Here is a 21832-nt window from a genome sequence, read left to right as displayed (position 1 = left end):
TGGAATTAAATATATTTTGAATAAAGTTTTGAATAACGAATAAATAATTTTTTATTACATACCTTCAAAGTAATTCTTGAATAATACTTTGAGATCAAGATAATGTTCGTTGGTTAACAAAACATATTTTTTAAAATTGGGTTGAAAATATTGCATTGAAAAACAACTCCAAGCACTATAAAATTGCAATTTCAGTTCTATATGCACTAAAAAAGTTGCATAAAAACACCTCCGGTAATATTCATTCAAAAATTGCATACAATATCACTGGTAGAAAAAAAAGCATCAACGACAGCTAAAGCCGTTACTGAAAGGGGAAAATTCCATTACTAATAAGTTTCAGCAACAACCTTATTTCTCGTTACCAAAAAGTACCAGTAACGGTGTTAGAATCAACTACAACAATAGAATGGGGGTTGAATATTGTTGTTAAAATTTTTACTTTTACGCGATTTTAATCCCGTTAGAGATTGAAAATATGTTTCTACTGTTGGACAAATCGTAGCAAGCTCTTAAACGGTTTCAAGTGCGGAAAATATTTGCGGGATTTGAAGCGATATATATATAAGATTGAATGAAGTAGTAAAGAGATAACACAAGATTTTATGGATGTTCGTAGATAAAACTCTTACGTCACATCTTCTTCTATTTTCAGAAGGATTCCACTAGAAGACTCTGGTTTGTATAACCTCTATAGAAACCCACTCAGATCACAAGTCTTAACACTTTCATGTTCTGAACTCTTAACTATCACACTCTTTGTTGAATAAACAACGTTCTATTCAATTTACAACACTGAGATTACTATCAATTAATACAAACAAATATTGCTCAGCGTAATGTAATAACTTGCAGAATAGCTTGAACAATGATTTTGCTAATAGAGAGAATGAGTTAGAGAGAACTAGAGTAGCTAAGAGAGATTCATCGTTATACTCTGATCATCTGATGCCTTTTTATACTATGTGCATGGAAACGGTCGAATCTATTTCATAGATACGTGATAGTTGTACATTCGTCGTATGTCTGACGTACGAGGTAGTGCGCATGAGAATCGAATATTCATTAGTGCGTGGCATACGGGTTTGTAATGCGCGTACTTATGGAATATTCGGTAGAACGTGGCGTACAGGATAGTAGTGTGCGGACTAATGGAATATTCGTATACGTGACAGTTGTACATATTGGCGTATTAAGCTGATATAGAAGTCTGTTGATAGTGAACTCAGTTGTTGGCGTAACACAGGTGTTGCTGCAACACTGCTGTTGGCTACTCGGCTGTTAGCGCGACACAGTTGTTGCCACAACACTGATATTGCCTACTCAGCTCTTAGCGCAACACAGCTATTGGCGCAACACTACTATTTCTTACTTAGCTGTTGGCGCAACATTGTTGTTGAATACTAGATTATTAGCGCAACACAGATATTGGTGCAATACTGTTGTTGCCTATTCGACTGTTACCGCAACACATCTATTGACGCAACACTACTATTTCCTACTCAGCTGTTGGTGCAACATTGTTGTTGAATACTAGATTATTAGCGCAACACAGCTGTTGGTGCAATACTGTTGTTGCCTACTCGGCTGTTAGCGTAACACAATTATTAGTGCAATACTATTGTTGCCTACTCGGCTGTTAGCGCAACACAACTGTTGGCGCAACACTATTGTTTCCTACTCGGCTGTTAACGTTTCTTCAAACTACTGTTAGCGCTTCTTCAGTCTGCTGTTAGTGCTTCTTCAGACAGCTGTTAGCGCTTCTTGAGTTTGTTGTTTGATCAAGTCTACTGTTAGTGCTTCTTCAGCCTATTTCTTGATCAAGTCTGCTGCCAGCGCTTCTTCAGCTCTACATGCGCTTTAAAATATTTGCAGAACTTAGTTTTATTCATTTATCAATGCATTATCAAAACTATGTCGTATTGATTTTAATTATCCTAAGTTCATTTTAATCAATTAAAGCATTTTTCATATTTCAACTTAATTAACGATTTCCTCTTTAATCTTAATTTAATCATTTCCCCCCCTTTTTTTTCTTTAACTTAATCTAACAAACGACATTTGGTAGCCGTTACAGATATTAATATATTGATACTATCTGTAACGATTCTCCGTATTTCAGGTCGTTATTAATATAAATATTAGTAACAAATATATATATATATATATATGTAACAACTCTCTAAAGTAATTTCATATTGATACTATCACCAATAACGACTCTAGATTTGGACAATTGTTACGGATACTATCATTAGTAATGACTCTAGATTTGGACAGCCGTTACTGATAGTAATTATTTTCTAATTTTTTTTGTTTTGTAGTATTATTTATCCTGGTAAATAATAATTAATAGCTGTTTTGCAAAAAATTCTTTCCCTCTTAGCTTCTTCTTTCCTTTCCTTGTTCGTCAATGATCGTCGTCATCTAAATCCAACAACAACACTCACAATTCATTACATATCTACTTCGGATTTAGAGTTAAGAACGATACTCAATCAGACTGAGGACAACACAATGTCATTTTCCTCACTTGATTCGCTCTTCATCTTCACTAGTAGTGTTTTCTGTTCTCCTCTAGAACAAGCTATTCAGATCCAGGTTCATTTACATCTTATTTTTCTGTATTCGTGCTATTTTAATCCTCAAATTGGAAATTTTCGATGTTCTCCACTCGTTTAGACTGTGTATAATAGTCTATGGTATTTAGTTTTAGGAAATGTATCTTAGAATCAAGTATTTTAGCTTTACGAAGAAGAAACTAAACATGATTGCAATATAATATGTGGAAGTTCTTCGGTAAATCATGTGTTGTAGGGATACTTCATATGTTTAGCACTTGCTTTTGGATGGATACTTGATACATACGTGAGGTATGGTTGAGATCCAAAACTATGGTTGTTGCAATGTACCAATTTTTGTTCATTGATACAGGAATAAGGAGGTTAGGCGTATTGAAGATAATGATGTGAATGGAGATAACACTTTTTCTTTTCTTTGTCATGATATCAATGAGCTTGAGCATTGTAATAAAATTAATTTGCTGAAAGTTAGTGTGGTGATGCCTCTTAAAGGATTTGGAGAACACAATTTGCAAGACTGGAGAAGTCAAGTAAGTCAGCTCTAATAATTTGATGTTTACATAACTAATAGGGCGTGAAATACAAAAGATCCTTGCTAGGGATAGACTTGGAGTTGCTGTGAAAATAACTAAGTCGACCGAGTGTATCTCAAAAACTACCTGATCGAAATAGTACAAATATAATTTCATATTTTAGATTTTCCCAAGAATAAACAAAGACAATATGATTCTAATTGATCCACCATTAGAATATCATAAACTACACTTCTAATGGTTTAAGCATGACATTTCAGAATTGTACGAAGTCAGTTCCATACTACACTTGACCAATGATTCTAAAACGACTTACAGATTATCAAAATATTCATTAGAAATGAATTTATGGTTCATTAACAAAAAAAAATAATTCAATTTGTCAAAAATGTTAAGATCTCAAGGTAAAACTTACCACACACTTTTGTAACTGCTTTGTACAAACTGCAATGCTTCAAGATCTATGAAGGATAGTTGGTGCTATTAGCATTTTAGACCTTTACTTTTATATATTTTATTATTTAGTCTCTTTGTTGGCTTATATATAAGTCTTTCATTGTTTTCTATTTCTATATCATATATCAATAATAAAACTCTAGTTTTTCTTTTCTCTATTCTCTAACATGGTATTAGAGCAACCATTCATTTACAGGGTTTGATTTGTTGGAATCGAGGGTTTTTCAACGATTCTTATGCTTCTACATCGAAGGATTAATCTGTTACGACGATTCTCTTCAGTCTATTAGTGTACATTTGGATGGGAAAAATTATTTTCTCCCATGGAAACCTACAAGTCAAGCATTCAAAGTTAGTAGTGTATTGACTCCACCTCATATAAATCCATCGATGATTGAGCAGTTCCAAAGGTTTCTCACTTCGCAACCTCATGCCATTTAAGCGTCTTCTCATGTCGGTTTGTCTTGTTCCAATACCTCTTCTCCCTCATGTATATATTCTTCTATTTGGGTTCTAGACTTTGGGCCTCTCATCATATGTCTCCTAAATTGTCTTCTTTTGATTCTTTGTCACCAAAATCGTCTATCTTGGTTGCAACATTAAATTGTACCCATATGCCATTAGTAGGAGTCGGTTCTATTAATACACACAATTTAACTCTTTTAGATGTCTATTATATTCCAAGTCTTACCCTAAATCTTGTCTCGGTTAGTCAATTGTGTGACTTGGGATATTCCGTCTTCTTTTCTAATTCCACTTGTTATGTGTAGGATCCACATTCTCATAAGCTGATTGGGACAGGCCATAGGAGAGGAGGATTATATGTGTTGGATGAACTTGAAGTACCAAAAATAGCTACTAGTGCTACTTCTACTGTGGATTTGACATCTTTTCATTTGAGTCGCTCTTCTTCTACCTTTTATTTATGGCATTCTCGTTTAGGACATATTTCGGGACCCCGTTTAAAATTTTTGACTTCTACTGGAATTTTAGGTGATTTGAAAACTGATGATGTTTATGATTGTAGTGGTTGTAAACTTGCTAAGTTTTCGACTTTGCCTTTTAAAACAAGTTTATCTTCATCTTTTGCTCCATTTGATCTAATTCATTCTAATGTGTGGGGACCCTCTCTTTTACCTACAAAGGGGGTTCCTGCTATTATGTTTCGTTTATTAATGATTGTACTCGTTATACTTGGGTTTTTCTTATGAAATGTCGTTCTGAATTCTTAGGTATATTTCATACTTTTAGAGCTCTTGTATAAACTCAGTATTCGTCTGTCATTAAATTCTTTCGTTGTGATTTGAGTGGGGAATACATCTCTAATGATTTCTCTAGGTTACTTGCTTCTGACGGAACTCTTCATCAGAGTTCTTGTTCAGACACCCCTCAACAAAATGGCGTTGTAGAAAGAAAACATCGACATATTGTTGAAACAGCTCGCTCTCTCTTGTTGTCTGCCAATGTTCCTAGTGTTTTTTGGGGGTGAAGTCATCCTCACTGATGTACATCTTATTAATATGATTCTAACATCTCACAACTCAGGTTTGTCACCAGTGGTATAAGTCTTTCATTGTAAATGAGGATGGGAGTCAAGAAATAGACCAATGTAACTAAGAAAGAGAACTATAGGAGCCGCATCTGGTGGCTTTTCGGAAGTGAAGGAAAAAGAAAAATTGTTTTAAAGATCAACTAACAGTTTTAAGTGAATTCCTCCCCTCCAATGTTGCGAACTAACAACACGTCTTGTAAAGGCTCCTTTAACGGTAAATTTAACTATTTTTTCTTGCTTGAGAATGATAGTTCTATATCATTTTAGCAAGGTTTTTTTGTAAACATGTTGATGAATCTTTGAAGATAAATGAATTATAGGAGACAACAATAGTGAAAGAGAAGGAGCAGAGAAGGCTGATGTTGCAAACAACTAATAGTGAAGGAACATCGAGTGGCGTCGGACGACAGTAGAGCAAAGGGAGAAAGAAGAAAAGAGAAAAAGACCTAGTTAATTATAAGTAGGAGTATTAGTAACGACTTTTCATGAGCCGTTACAGATGCTCATTTAATGAGTATTAATAACATTTATATATACTTAGTCGTTACAGATATGACATCAACATCAATAACGACCATCATACAACCGTTACTAATATAACGACTATGACAATGTCGTTACTGATATTGTTACCGTTTCTGTAACGGCTCTATGACAATGTCGTTACTGATATTATTGTCATTTTGTAACGGCTCTAGCTCTCTAGAGCTGTTACAAATACCCCGATAAACTGAGATATCAGTATTGACTTTCTTAGAGTTGTTACTGATATCTATTATCTGTAACGACATTATAAAGTCGTTATAGATAATAGATATTAGTAACAGTCTTATATGATTGTTACAGATAATAGATATTAGTAGTGTTCCTATAAAACCGTTAATGATATTCGATACTAAAGACAATGTTTTTTTGGAAATTAAAAAAGAACTATCATGACACCCACAGTCATGGCTCCTCGCTTAAACATAAAGCGCTTTCAGATGAAATCGAATCCGTGACTTTTTGATCTCTTAAGCTGACTCTTACCAATAGGCTACTTTGGTGGGGTAGAAGACAACGTTTCTACTAGTGTATTAAATGTTTTATCCCTCTCTGTTTTAGGTCTTCAACTGCCTTTTTAGATAAAACACCTAATTAATTACTTTTATTTTGATTCAAAATAACTATACAACTTCTTTTTAAAGAATGATGCAAACTTTAATGTAAAGTGTTAGGTATTAATCCAACCTAAAGAAACCTACTCATTCAATTCCATTCAAAATAATCAAAAACTTTTCAACCATACTGAATTATCTTCCATTTTCAATTCTTTAAATAAATTTGGGGCTTCTTAACTGTAATCTAAAATCATACCAAAATTTTAAAACGTTAAAATCTAAAGTTATTTTCAAATATGAAATAAAATATTTCAATCACATTATTCAAGCTGTTCTTATTCTAAAAATATATACTAGCAATTTTTATACAAAATATTCCTAACTTTTTTCCATAAAAAATGGAAAACATATTTTCATTTCAATCACATGATTCAAACGTACATATGAGGAAAGGGCGTATTTGTTAGAAATTAAAGTAATAATAATAACAATTAAGGAATCTTTTTGTTATGCAAGACTCTCTTGGATTGTCCAAGCCTCTTGGTCTTATCTCTAGTAAATGAGACTCTTCATGTCTCTTAGTTATGCTTTACTTTATTTAAATTTTGTAATCGTGTTCTTATTCTAAGTAAGTTCAATAGACAAAATCTCATTCCAATTTGTTTTTCTTTCTCTAAATTTTCTATTCACTTTTATATATATTTCTTCACGGTTCGATCATCGAAGTCTTGATAGTGACTTCGTTACATGGTATCAGAGCTTTGGTAACATTGTTGAAGAAGGTATTGTTGTTATTCGATATGGAAAGTGGTGGTCAAGTAGCTGGACTCAGTTTGGAGTTGTTAAACCAGTCAAACTACCGGATATGGAAAACCTGTATGGAATCGTACCTGGTTGGGGAAGATTTGTGGGACATCGTTGTAGACGATGATGATGTAACTCCTGAGGATGTTGCTAAAAATGCGGAAGCATCGAAGAAGCGGAAGAGACTCAACGCGAAAACAAAATTTGTGTTGAAGAGGTCAATCTCCCACAATCTGTTTGAGCACATCATCGGTTGTGGATCTGCTCGTGAGATCTGGGAAACGCTTGATCATCTTTTCAATAAGAAGAACGAGGCTCGTCTCCAGATGCTTGAAAACAAGTTGGCAGCCACAAAGAAAATCAGATTTGTCTTAGAGTTCTTTCTTAAGGTAAAGAATATATGCTCATAAATTTTTTTATTGAACCTAGATGAGAAAATCTTAGAGGCTCGAACAAAGAGGTATATTGTTCGAGGACTTCGACCCGAATATACACCATTCATCACATCGATTCATGGTTGGGCTTAACAACCTTCACTCGAGGAGTTTGAAAATCTCTTGTCATCTCAAGAGTCGTTGGCCGCACAAATGGCTGGAACGAGTATAAATGAGGAGTTGAACAACGCGTTATTCGTGAAGAAATCGATCTGGAAAAAGAAAAAGTCAAAGAAGGAAGAAACAGGTTAGGATTCTTCAAATATTCCTAAAAAGTCCCTTAAGTGTTTCAGGTGCGGCAAGACTGGACACTTCAAGAGAGACTGTCGAGTAAATTTGAATAGAAATTTTGTTAGTTCAAATCTCGGAGAAAAGTCTAACTAGCGTGTTGAGGAGGACTGGGACAAGACTTTTCATGTCGATGTGACAACTTCAAAAGAAAAGAAAACAGAGGCGTCTCATGATAAACAGGAAATCGATCAAAGGTGGATCGTTGATTTAGGGTGCGGACATCATGTTACTGGAGATGATTTTATGTTCTCGTCGAGTCGAGTTCATAATGGGGGCAGTGGCATTGTCACGACAGATAACTTGATTCACGATATTAAAAAGGAAGGATCGGTTGTCATTGAAAGCGATAAAGGAGAATCTATTACTCTGAAGAATGTCTACCATGTTCCAGGAATTCGGAAGAACCTTTTATCAGTCGCAAATGTTGTAGACGCCGGAAACCTTGTGTTGTTCGGTCCAAATGATGTGAAGTTCTTAAGGAACGTGAAAGAAATCAAGGCGGATGTGGTCCATACTAGAACTCGGGTAAATGATCTCTTTGTCCTTTCAACTTCAAATTCGTACATAGAAAATGTGAACGACAAAAACACCTCTTTTATATGGCATGCAAGACTTGGGCATGTCAATATGAGTAAGCTCAGTGTTATGTCTCAAAAGAAACTTGTCGAAGGTTTACCTGAAGATCTGAGAATTGAGGAGGGCAGTGTGTGTGAAGGATGTCAATATGGGAAGGCTCATCGACTTCCATTCGACAACTCTGTATCGATAAGTAAGGGTCCTTTGGATCGAGTTCATAGTGACTTGATGGGACCAACTCGAACTACCTCATACTCAGGAAGTAAATATATGTTGTTGTTCGTGGATGATTTTCCCCCGGTTCACTTGGGTGTACTTTGTGAAAGAGAAGTCTGAAGTGTTCTCTAAATTTCTCGAGTTCAAGGAGACGGTAGAAGGAGAACAAGAAAGGAACATTCGAGTATTGTGGACAGATAATGGTGAGAAATTTTGCTCAAAAGAGTTTGAATTGTTTTGTAGGAAAATGGAATAAAAAGAGAACTCTCCTGTCCTGAGACCCCACAATAGAATGAGATAGCCGAAAGGAAGATTCGATACCTTACAGAGACTTGTAAGTCTTGACTACATATGAAGAATATACCTAGGCAATTATGGGCAGAAGGCATGAGTTGTGCTACTCATGTTATCAATCGAGTTCCGCTTAGCCCTATTGAGTTTAAATCTCCATTCGAGATGCTTTTTGGTTTTAAGCCAAATGTTAAACATTTTTGAGTTTTTGGATCTACTTGTTATGTCCATATTCCAGACTCGAGAAGGAGCAAATTGGATGCGAAGGCAGTCAAATGCGTGTTTGTCGGCTATGACCAGAGAAGGAAAGGGTGGCGGTGTATGGATCCATCGACCCACAAATGCACTGTGTCGAGAGATGTTGTTTTCGACGAAATTTCTTCGTACCATATGAAGGATGTTGAAGAAACTATTCAGACTGATCTTCCCATTCCCATGTCTACGAGAAGCTAATGTAGTAGTAACAATAGTGACAGGGGAGCCCTGACTTAGCTCAAGATACTTCAGTCGATGAAGGAGCCAAAGGTGAAAGGTTACCAGGAAGTCCACATCATGAAGAATCAAGTCAACAACAGAATGGGGAATCTCGACCAAAAAGGAACATTGTAAGGCCCTATCGATTCAGGGATGATAATTTTGTAATAACCTTTTCTTGTTTCTTGGGAAACGCAATAGACGACAAGGAACTCACTTCTTATAATGAAGCAAAAAATATCAAGGAATGGGTGGCAGCAATGGAGGAGGAAATGCGTGCTCTCAAGAAGAATGAAACATGGTACGTTGTTCCGAAACCTCCTGATACTCAAGTAGTCACATGTAAGTGGGTGTATCGAATCAAGCGAAAGGCTGATGGAAGCATAGATCGATACAAAGCTAGATTGGTTGCTCGAGGATTGTCACAGAAGTATGGAGAAGATTACAAGGAGACATTCAACCCAGTTGCGAAGATGACGTCAATTCGCATTGTGTTGGCCTTAGCAGCAAGTTCTCGATGGAAGTTGTGGCAATTGGATGTCAAGAATGCATTTCTCTACGGAAAACTTGATCGTCCAATATACATGGAACAACCACCCGAATTCGAGAAGACTGATGGTCCTCAGTTGGTCTGTAGACTTAAGAAGACAATATATGGATTAAAGCAAGCCCCGCGTGCTTGGTATGGAAAGATTGCAGAATATCTTCAATTTTGTGGGTATAAAGCTTCAGAATCCGACTCAAGTCTATTTATAAAGAAGAATCATGGACAAATGGTGGTGGTACTTCTTTATGTAGATGACATAATCTTGACGGGCAGTAACTATGATGAGGTTGCTCGTCTACAAGAGGAGTTATCGCTTCGCTTTGAGATGAAGAAGCTTGGTGAACTTGGAACTTTCCTTGGTCTACAAATCTAAAATTTTGATAAAGGTTTATTTGTATCGCAGATCAACTACGCAAAGAAGTTGGTAGAAAAATTCGGTATGACTGATGGAAAAAAGAGCTATACTCCTCTTGACGTAAATCCTAGACTCAGTCGAGACGAAGGAACATGTCTACTAGATCCTCGTCCTTATCGTACTCTTGTGGGAAGTCTGATTTATCTGACTATAACAAGGTCTGACATTGCTTATGTAGTTGGAGTGGTAAGTAGATACATGTAGGAGCCAAGGAAACCACACCTCGAAGAAGCGAAGAAAATTTTGATGTATATTAATACCTCACTAGATATTGGTCTACTATATGAGAAAGATGCGAAATTTGTCTTGCAAGAATATGCAGATGCTGACTTTACTGGAGATCGAGACGATCGAAGGTCCACATATGGGTTTGTTTTTCTTTGTAGAAACACTAGCATATCTTGGATTAGTAGGAAACAATGATCGGTATCCCTGTCTACAACAGAAGCGGAATACAAAGCATCAACTCACGCAGCACATGAGTGCATATGGCTTCATAGACTCTGGGAGGATTTTCATGTCAAGTTTGATCAGCCGATTCCTATCCATGGAGATATTTTGAGTGCTATTAAATTAACTTCAAATCCTGTGTTTCATGCGAGGACAAAACACATTGAGTTGGAGCATCACTTTATTCGTGAAAAAGTATTAGAGGAAATCATTGAGATGGTTGCAGTAAGGAGTGAAGACAATGTTGCTGATATCTTCACAAAAGCACTTCCTAAAGGTCCTTTCGACGATCTACGGTCTAAGTTAGGACTAGTTCATCGGACATCACTTTAAGGGGAGTGTTAGAAATTAAAGTAATAATAATAACAATTAAGGAATTTTTTTGTTATGCAAGACTCTCTTGGATTGTCCAAGCCTCTTGGTCTTATCTCTAGTAAATGAGACTCTTCATGTCTCTTAGTTATGCTTTACTTTATTTAAGTTTTTGTAATCGTGTTATTATTCTAAGTAAGTTCAATAGACAAAATCTCATTCCAATTTGTTTTTCATTCTCTAAATTTTCTATTCATTTATATATATATTTTTTCACGGTTCGATCATTGAAGTCCTGATTGTGACTTCGTTACAGTATTTAAAACTATTCAAAAAACATAAAAAATAGTTTTAAATTATCTGCTAGCTAAAAACAATAGTCAACTCAATGAAAACAAATTAGATTCTTTGGTAAAACAAAATCGAACAATAAAAAATTACTCTAATGTTCTTATTCACAATAAATCTTCATAATGTTTACCATATCATGAAATAAAAATAGAAAAAGATTGACGTGAACGGGGACTGAGGCTGAGAATGCTTCTTAATGCAAATAAAATCAGTCAAAATATTGTAAACCATGGTTGAGTTACACTTTTCATGTAGTTAATTTTTGAGTTCGAGAAGTTGACACGTGTCAACTATCAACCCATTGCCCGTAGGGGCAGCGTCGAACCAACCCATTTACCAAACCACAATTAATTGACTAGTCCAAATCTAAGTTGGTAGTATTTTTCATTGAGAAATGTTATAGAATATTAATATAGATGTCCACAAAATTAGATAAAATCTCAACTTCAAAATCCTAGCGCTCTAAAAAACTGGCCACTCAATAAGATAACATGATTTTATTCATGTCAATGAACAATATTCAAATTTGGTTACTTATCTAATTTTACTTAAATTATGAAATGTTTTATTGAACAATGAAAATATCTAGCTGTATCGTTTTAAAATAAAAGTTAGTGAAACACATATTCAGTTTTTGTTTTTGAGATTTCTCTTAAATATAATCCACAGCCATAATTTCTTCCAAAATGAAACAATTTTCATGCATTTGTGTTTCTATAATAAATGCTCATCCAAATTTGAATTTATGTTACATGCGGAATATCCCCATAAAAAATGACTAACTTTTATTTAAAATATGATATCAAACAATATTATTCATATATTTGTGGGGATGACAGTTACAATAACTTTTTTACTTGGATGAAGCTACTAAAGACACCTGATTGTAATGGAAAAACAAGTAGTTGAATATGATGAATTTTGTGATTCAACTTTATGTGAAAAATAAGCATGTACATAGAGAAAATCGAACTCCAGAATAATGTATATGCAATTTATAATAAAAATTTCATCCACAACCTTTTAATCTTTTTTATCGTGCTGGTGGTAATTGGTAGAAGAAATTTCAAAGACGGAGAGGTTTTTGAAAAAAATTTATTTATTGACACATTATTTAATAATAAAATTATTTAAAAAAGGGATAGTTTAATATTTTATTTAATGAATATAATAATTTAATTATGAAAAAAAAACTAATTGAGTTTTACATCAAATTTTGGAATAATCAAATATTGAACCAACTCTAGTACATTCTGACATAAACTTGTTACATGACATTCGATGGTTTATTGTCCTCTTATTTATTGTGTGAGAAGTTTCAAAAAGAAATGTCTTTTTGTAAGTACAAATATAATAATGAGATCCAAAAAAATTCATATGCATGCGCTGACCAAAGAAAATAATTGAGAGGTGGTGCAAGAAATATGGGTTATTGGGTTCATTCAACACTACCCCTTCGGTGCCCCATTCCATTTAGTAGCTTGACACGTCTATTATTATGCTTAACCTTTAAATCCAATAAAAACTAACTATAGTTCATCTTCTTTTTCAGTTAAATTCAGGTAATTAACTCAGATTTAAACTGTGGTAAATATCAACTATTTACTATGCATCTTTTTCTTCGGTTAACCTTCTGTCTTCCGCTGCTCTCGTCCTTCTTTGCTCTAGAATCGACTTTTTCTTTAGTTATAATATGTCTCTCGCCTGTCGCTATACCAGAAGCGGGATTCAAAATTCTAGAACAGAGGCGTACGAGAGGGTTAACGGAAGAAGATGCATATTTACTTACCTCAGTTTAAACCTGAGTTAATTAGAAGAATATGAACTAAAGTTACTTTTTAAATACATGTGTCACCTCAAATTTTAAAGTGTTATTCTATTTGAGTTGTGAATTTAAATTGTATGAACTGTTTATAATTGAAGAATTTTTTTTGTATATTATTTTTAAAATTTGAACAAGTTTGAATTTTATTATAGAGTTGAATAAGACGAATAAATCAATTAAAATATCTCAAAATAATCTTTGTTAAATATTATAAACTACCATCAAAATTATCTAACTATCCAAAAAAAAAATGTCTTATTAAATGAGAACTCTCAAGATTGGAAGACATATCTACAACTTAGGAAAATATACCTTGAAAAGTGAGAAATAAAATTAATTTACATAACAAAAATTAATAAATACAAACTTTAAACAATCAAAACCATAGTGCTTATTAAATTCTATGACCTATTTGTACTAAATAAAATCTCAATAAAAAAATTAACAATGAAGTAAATTTTGTTATAATCAAAATTTAATTGATTCTAAAAATAAAGTCATTTGAATTGCATAACAATGAGTTATAAACTAGAAAAAGTTAAACAAATCAATCAAATAGATTTAAAAAAGTTATATAAAATATATTTGTAACCACAACTAAAATTATTAGTATGCAAAATATGAAAATATCTTATCAAGTGAGGATTCTCTCCATCTGTAATTAATCTCAATGACTCCTTAATGAACAAATAAAAGACAACTTCAAATATGCCGACTTTATATGTTTTGTTGTTAAGAGGTACACATGCATGGACTCGAGAAAGGATTACAGACATAGAATAGTATAAACAAAAATCGACTTATCAAATATAATTAAAAGTGTTATTTTGATTAAAATTATAAATGACGAGAAATATAATTTAGTTAAACATAATATCGCACCAAACAACTTACTCAATATATAAGAAACAATACGCTCTCTATTATTAGAAAAGCAATGTAAGGGATCAAAAAATAAACTTCTTAATGATTTACTTTTGTAAATAGGGGGAGAAGATATAAAATTATTGTTCAAAAATATGTTAAAAACATGCAAATATATTAAAATGATGAAAATCTTTTAAATAAATTGGTCAAAATATATTAAGTGATAAATTATATTAAATGAATTAATATATGTTAAAAGTATCTTAAGATAAAAATGTCAAAAATATGGAACAACTCAAAATATATTAAACACATCAAAGAATGTTTAATGAAACAATTGTATTCATCAAATTCAAAATATGTTAAATGAATCAAAAATATGTAAATGATCAATAACATTTTTTATTTTTATGAGAAAGATAAATAATACGTTAAACTAGTGAAATTTTGGTTAATCAAGGGAACATATTTTGAACCGAGAAAAAAATATTATTCGGATCAAAATCTGTAAAACGGGTTAAAATAATGTTAAACGGATTAGAAACGGGACAAACAATTTATTAGGTGGGTCGGTGAGGATTTGGGCGTGTTAGGAAGTAATTAGGGTGGATAAAACCCAAACTTGTTGGGTCGGGTCGGGTCAAGAACTTGTTGATTATATTTGTATTGAAATTTGAAACTCTAAAAGTAAAAATAAAGCCAAAGAAAGGTAGTGAACCGATTAACATCCTTACATAAGCACTTGAGAAAAATAGCTTAAAGAAACACTGAAAACAACAAATATTTCAACCAAGTAGAAGAATTGTACCAAGGATTTCATTCTTACCATAACATTTTATTTTAGTTTGCACAACATTAAATGTAACCATGAAACTAACACCAAAACATAAGAAACTGAACACATTAGAATCATGCATGACTAATTAGAATGGATGAATGCCTTTGCCAGAGCCACCCCAAGTGATGGATTTGTGGTGCTAAAGCCTCCATCTAACAACAAGTTCACCCCGCTAACATACTTCGACTCGTCACTCCCTAGAAAAATCGCAGCTTCCCCCACATCGTTCGCCTCAATCATCACCCCTTTTCAGAACAGCCGTCTCTGCCACCAAATGATCTATCATTTCAGAATTCACTGGAATTTGCTTAAAGAGCGGAGTTGGGACAGCATGGGGCGATATGCAGTTCACCCTAATCCCGTGTTGACCCAACTCCGCGCATAGATTCTTCGACATCAACCCCACCACTGCATGCTTGGTCGAGGTATATGTATGAGGTGTTAGTCCGGCTACCTCTGAATTGCACAGCTTGCGGTAAGGATGATGCTTCCCTTTTTTATTGGGAATCATGACCCGGGCAGCGTGTTTAGCGCAGAAGAATGCGCCAAACACGTTGACCGCGAATACATTCTTAAGTTCTTCATAATCTACGGTTAGGATTGTATAGTATGCCTGCGTTGCTAAACATTATGTAGAGCTTTCCGTGCTCAAAGACAACCTTATCGACTAAGGTTTTGAAATTTTCATCTTTGGTAGCGAAATGGGTTGGTTCAATGCTGCAGCTTCCTCCACGAGGGAGCGGCCTAGATCGTCTTGGATATCGGCCGCTATAACTTTGGCGCCATATTGTCCGAATAACATAGCGGTGGCTCTTCCAATGCCACTAGCACCGCCAGTAATTATTGCTACCTTCCCTAGTAGCCTAGCTTTTAGGAGTTGAAGTATGCAAAGAAGAGACTTCTTCCATGTTTATGGAAAAGATAGATATATGTTTTATGAAGTTGGTCTCAAATCTTGTTTAAATACTTGAACAGACACATGAATCCTTAAGTGTTCTGCGGACGGCTATGGTTTCTAATTATTTAATATTTTCATTCTCTTGATAGATACCATTCACCTAACCATAAATAGAATAACATCTCAATTTTAAAAGGGTAAAAATACATATTTGATTATGAAGTTGTCAAATTTAAAGAAAAAAAAATGGTGTTATTTTTACTCGTAGCATTTTTTTTTCTATTTAAATATTTACTAAATAAATACCTATTAGTAAATAATAATAAATTAGAATTATATATATATATATATATATATATATATATATATATATATATATATATATATATATATATATATATATGAATTTTTATTTTTATTTAAACTTTTAAAATAAATTATTATTTACATATATTTTATTTTAAATTAGTATTAATTTTAAAATATATATATATATATATATTAGAATGATTAATCTTATTAAAATATTTAAAATAAAATCATAATTTATAATATATATATATATATATATATATATATATGGAAAAAAGCTCACTTAGACATATGTACTTGTACAACTAGCTCACTTAAACGTATGTACTAATAAAAGGTCATTTAAACGTACGTATTATCAAAAATTGGCCCATTTGGCCTCTTTTTATAACCATGGTTAACTTTTAATTTTAAATTTATATATTTATTAATTAAATATTAATATATTTTCTCTCTCTTTCCTTTTCATTTATCATTTCATTTATTACTAATAAATGAACCCTTTATTTTTATTTTTTTTATAATTTTTTATTATTTCTATGAGTATTTATGATTAATTATTTTAATTTTATTTTATATATATATATGAACATTCATCATTAATTATTTTAGCTCTATATTTCTTCTTCTTTTTTATATATATTTTTTTATATTCACATTAATTATTAATTATTTTAAAATTGTTTAATCCCAATAATTGAATAAAACAATGAAAATTCTTTTAGCAATGAAAATCCTTCAACACAAAAATAAATTAATTAAGAATTAAGAATTGAATAATAATAAAAACTCATTCATCAAACACTAAAAAAGTAATAATCAAAAACAAAACAATTCCTTTACTACTAATATAAGTCGTGAATAAAAATTAAATAAAAAATTATTAATTTCATTTTTATTTATATTAAACTAAATAAGAAAAAACCCCTTTTTTATTTTTATTATATTAAATTAAATAAGAAAAAACCCTTCAAAAAAATATTAAGTAAAACATAAAATTCATAAATAAGTTTTAAATTTAAAAAAATTAAAAATTTAAGAAATATGAGAAATAAAAACTAATAAAAAAAAAGATGAAATATAAAAGAGAAATTAATATTAAAATAATAAAAAATTTAAGAATAAAATAAATTACCTAGTTTAATTAATGAGAAAGAAGGAGAGAGAAAATATATTAATATTTAATTAATAAATATATAAATTTAAAAATAAAAATTAACCATGGTTATTAAAAGAGGCTAAATGAGCCATTTTTTGATAGTACATATGTTTAAATGACCTTTTATTAGTACATACGTCTAAGTGAGCTAGTTGTACGTCTAAATGAGCTTTTTTCCTATATATATATATATATATATATATATATATATATATATATATATATATATATTTGAGTAACTACATGTCATTTAAGTAACACTTGTTATATGGTATTAGTTATATAGGTATTAATTTAAAAGGTATAAGTTGTAAAAGAATATTAAGAGGTATAAATTATATATGTTATTTGTATTTGGTTAAAATTATAAGAGAGTTATAAATTGTATAGATTTTATAATTTCGTGTTTGGTTGGTAGTGTAAAAATATTGTATAAAATATAAAAGACATTTTTACCCTTTATATTTATATAAATTTAGTTTATTTTTTTTTTCATTTATGTGTTTTTTTTATTATTACATATAATTTGTAAACATATTTTGTGTTAGGTTATAAAATATTATTAATAAATGTTGATGTATGTTTATGTTGAATATTGAATATTTGTTTCTCACTTTTAATTCTTTTATTTTTTTTGTTTATGGAAAATTTTACTCTTTAGATCTAATTTAGTTATCAAGTTTCTTACCACTATATTAAATCATCACAATAATAAGTAATTTTTATTTACCTTATTTAAGATTATCACGTTATATTAAAATTTATCACAATATATTAAATTATCTTATATATTTTATAGCACTAATAATTTATTTAAATTTTTATTTTTTTATTTATTATTTAATATTATATATATATTTAAATAGAATCTAAATATAATATTTTTTTTAATAATATTAACATTTTTAAAATTGAGGAAGTAAATGAACACTATATTAACTTTTTATATATTTAGTAAACTGTAATTAAAAAAAATGTAAATAACATATCAAATAGGAAGGAAAAAAAATAAAATATAAAGATAAATATGAAAATAGGGTTTTCAAAGAAAAGAAATAATAAAAGTATAAGTGTAAATAACATATCATAGGAAGGAAAAAAAATAATTAAAATATAAAGGTAAATATGAAAATAAGGTTTTCAAAGAAAAGAAATAATAAAAGTATAAAGGTAAAACTGAAAGATATTTTTTTATATAAACTCATAACTTGTTCTACTGTGTATAAATTTGTACCTAATTTAAAGTATAAATGATATGTCTTTTAAATACTGTTTATATAAAATAAAACACTTAAGTAAATTTACTATTAGTATTATTATTATATCTCTACCGTTTAATACTGCATATCAAACACAACCTAAATATAAATATAAATATAAAGAGCTGTTGCATGTTGTATAATTGGTTTATGGGAAAGCTTAAAATAACATTTTAATCAGTTAATTAATTTTTATATTTTAATTCAACCAAATATTATAATCCATATAAATTTTAAACTTGCAAAATATATAATATATATATATATAACTCTAATAAACTAAACTTTTATTATTATTTTATTTTTCAATTTAAGTTCAATAAGACCAAATATATTTGATCAAGTTATTTTCACATTTGAACAAAAAATAATATATATATATATAAAATATACTAATTTATATTTTGTTTTATAATTTAACTAGCGAGTATTGCTCCATACGGGTTAAAGTTTACTTATGCTAAATGATACCTGAATTTGAAGGCTTTGTTTCAAATTGATTTTGTTTTAGTCGATTATCTTATTGTCAATTAAATCATTAGATATTTTAGTCATATATTTTAAATAATAAATTGTGATTCTTTCAATTTTGTTTTGATTTTTTTAGACTATTCTTGAATGCTGTGAAGAAGGCTAAGACATCAGGCCTTAAGATGATGAGCCAATATTTTACTACCGTTTAATATTTATAAACTAATGAGAATTATTCATAACTCAGTTATCATGATAATGGTCGATACTGTTGGAAAAAACCCTGACAAAAACACAAAAGAAAAAAATAACTGAAAGAACAAACTAATAAAATTTGATAACGGAGTTCAGCCAAAATGTTGATTATGTCTCCGAACACTAAGGCTATCAATTAAGAAAGAATAAGAGATACAAATATTGGGTGCCATAAATTAAAGAGGGGAGAGTTTCTTTTATACACTAAGAAACTTCCTCAACTCCCATCATCTTCCAATGTGGGATTTATTCTAATTATGAATATAGTTTTTTTATATACTAAGAAACTCTTCACTCCCATCATTTTCTGATGTGGGATTCTAATTGTGCAAAAAACAACAAATCTCCACCTTGGCACAATATCCAAATATTAATCTTCAATATTAAAAATAGCTCTTCAGTGCTTCCAATTGGCACTCTTTAGCGCCGACTCAAACGCGGAATATGTTTACCAAATCTGAACAAGGTTCAAATTTGATTTTTCCCATGTCTTTCATCTCCAACTCTTTACCCAATTGGGCCTTCAATTTGTCAATTTCATATTGGCTCTTTGATGCTATCAACATATCATCAACGTACAAGAGTAAATAGATATAAGACTCATCTTGTAGTTTGCGCAAATACACACATAAACTGAATCTGCTTCTTGTGTACTTGTGCTCAATCATAAACTTGTCAAGTCGCTTGTACCATTGTCTCGACGATTGCTTCAACATGTACAATGATCTGTTCAACTTGCAAACCCAATTTTCTTTATCAGCAACTTTGAATCTATCTGGTTGATAAATGTAGATTTCTTCGTTCAAATGACAGTGTATGTCTGCGGTCTTCACATCTGGTTGAGCTAGCTCCAAATTCATCTGCGCTACCAAGGTCAACAAAATTCCAATGGAAGAGTGTTTAATAATAGGAGAAAGTACCTCATTATAATCACCTCATTCCTTCTGAAGTAGTCTTTAGCTAACAATTTTGCCTTTAGCGAACATCAAATTTTTCGGGAAATCTTTCTTTTTTAGCAAAGATCCATTTACAACCAATAACATTCTTCCATTTTCGTAGATGTGTCAACTTGCATGTCTCATTCTTCTGAATAGATTGCATCTCATCTTCCATAATACCTCTCCTTTTTCCATTTTTAGTACTTCGACTGACATCTGAAAAAGTGGATGGAACATCATCTACGACTAGAAGTGCATAGGCCGTCATGTCAACAAACCGACCTGGTTTTTGAATAACTCGTTTTGGCCTATTCACATCAATTGATTCACATTGTTCTGAAGGTTCTTAGGTCGGAACCTCTTCCTCATTTAACTCTTCGTCTATCGTCAGAGAGTCACTTATAGTTGGGCTTATCTTTATACGTCTTGAATTGCTAAAAAAGACACAAGCGTATTCATTTTATCACATAGTACCTCGAGTATAATAAGATCTCTCTTTCTTTCTTTCTTTCCTTCTTTCTTTTTTTTCTTTTTTTAAATTAAAGAGAAATAGCATAACACTCCACAACCATGCCCCCACTTTAACTCAAAGCGCTTCTAGTTGGAATTAAACTCGTGACATTTTGGTCTCTTAAGCCGACTCTTACCATTGAGTTACCTTGGTGGGTTATAACAAAATATCTCTTAAACCAAGAATGATGAAAATTCTCTAAACTAAGAAATAAGTAAATAAAGGAAGCGAAATAAAATACTTTTTTACATACATGCATCAAATCACCGCTTTGATTATCTCTTTAACTCGGATAACTAGCATAGTAGACTTGTATCCCTTGTTGGGCTAAAATGAATGAGCCGTATCTTTTATACCTTTGTTTCATATTTTACTTCAACCACCCTATTAAGGGCGAATCTACGTTAGGACTCAAGTGGGCTTTAGCCCACTCTGAATTTTTTTTATGAATAGTAATGTGACATGACCTCTTAATTTCTTAATTTTTTCAATTTAATTTCTTAATTTTTTCAATTTAATTTACTATTTGTTTATTTAATTCTCAAGAAAATGGTAAAATTCACGTTCAACAACTTATTTCATTCATAATATTTTCTTTATGTCCCCAACTCTAATTTCTAAATATGTTTGTACACCTTATAACTATTGTCAACTCTTGTACCTCGTACCTGATCATACCATAAACAGTTAAAAAGTATAATGCGTAGTCATAAAGTACCAAGATATTTGAACTCTAAAATCTCCTCTACGAGTCCATAGTATTTTACATCATTAGCATGTACACAAACACTATTTTTCATAGTTGATTTATTTGATCCAAAATCTTTGAAACGTCACACAAATTCATTAACGAAGTATATTGTAATTGGTGTCTCCAACCAATAAAATAAATAATGCAATAATCCCTTCATAACATTATGTATTCACTATGTTCTTGGACACTTTGTTAAATAATAATATTATATAAATAAAATAAGTGTACAAATTTATAGTTAATGCACACTAGTTATTTCTGTTTGATGATCTGATCGGTTCAAACACAAGAAAATCGTCCGGTTATTTCTGTCTGATTGATTTACTAACTCATTTCCCTATAAATTTATGCAAGAGATGTT

General features: G+C 31.3%; 1 pseudogene; it reads right to left on the bottom strand.

The window, feature by feature from the left end:
* Positions 1 to 14888: 14888 nt before the first annotated feature.
* LOC124928795 lies at positions 14889 to 15824 on the bottom strand (annotated as a pseudogene).
* Positions 15825 to 21832: the final 6008 nt, after the last annotated feature.

Source organism: Impatiens glandulifera, chromosome 1 (genome assembly GCF_907164915.1).
Source record: "Impatiens glandulifera chromosome 1, dImpGla2.1, whole genome shotgun sequence".
NCBI classification, from domain to species: Eukaryota; Viridiplantae; Streptophyta; class Magnoliopsida; order Ericales; family Balsaminaceae; genus Impatiens; species Impatiens glandulifera.
Note: the sequence above shows the minus strand (reverse complement) of the source record. Positions and strands in the feature narration are given on the sequence as shown.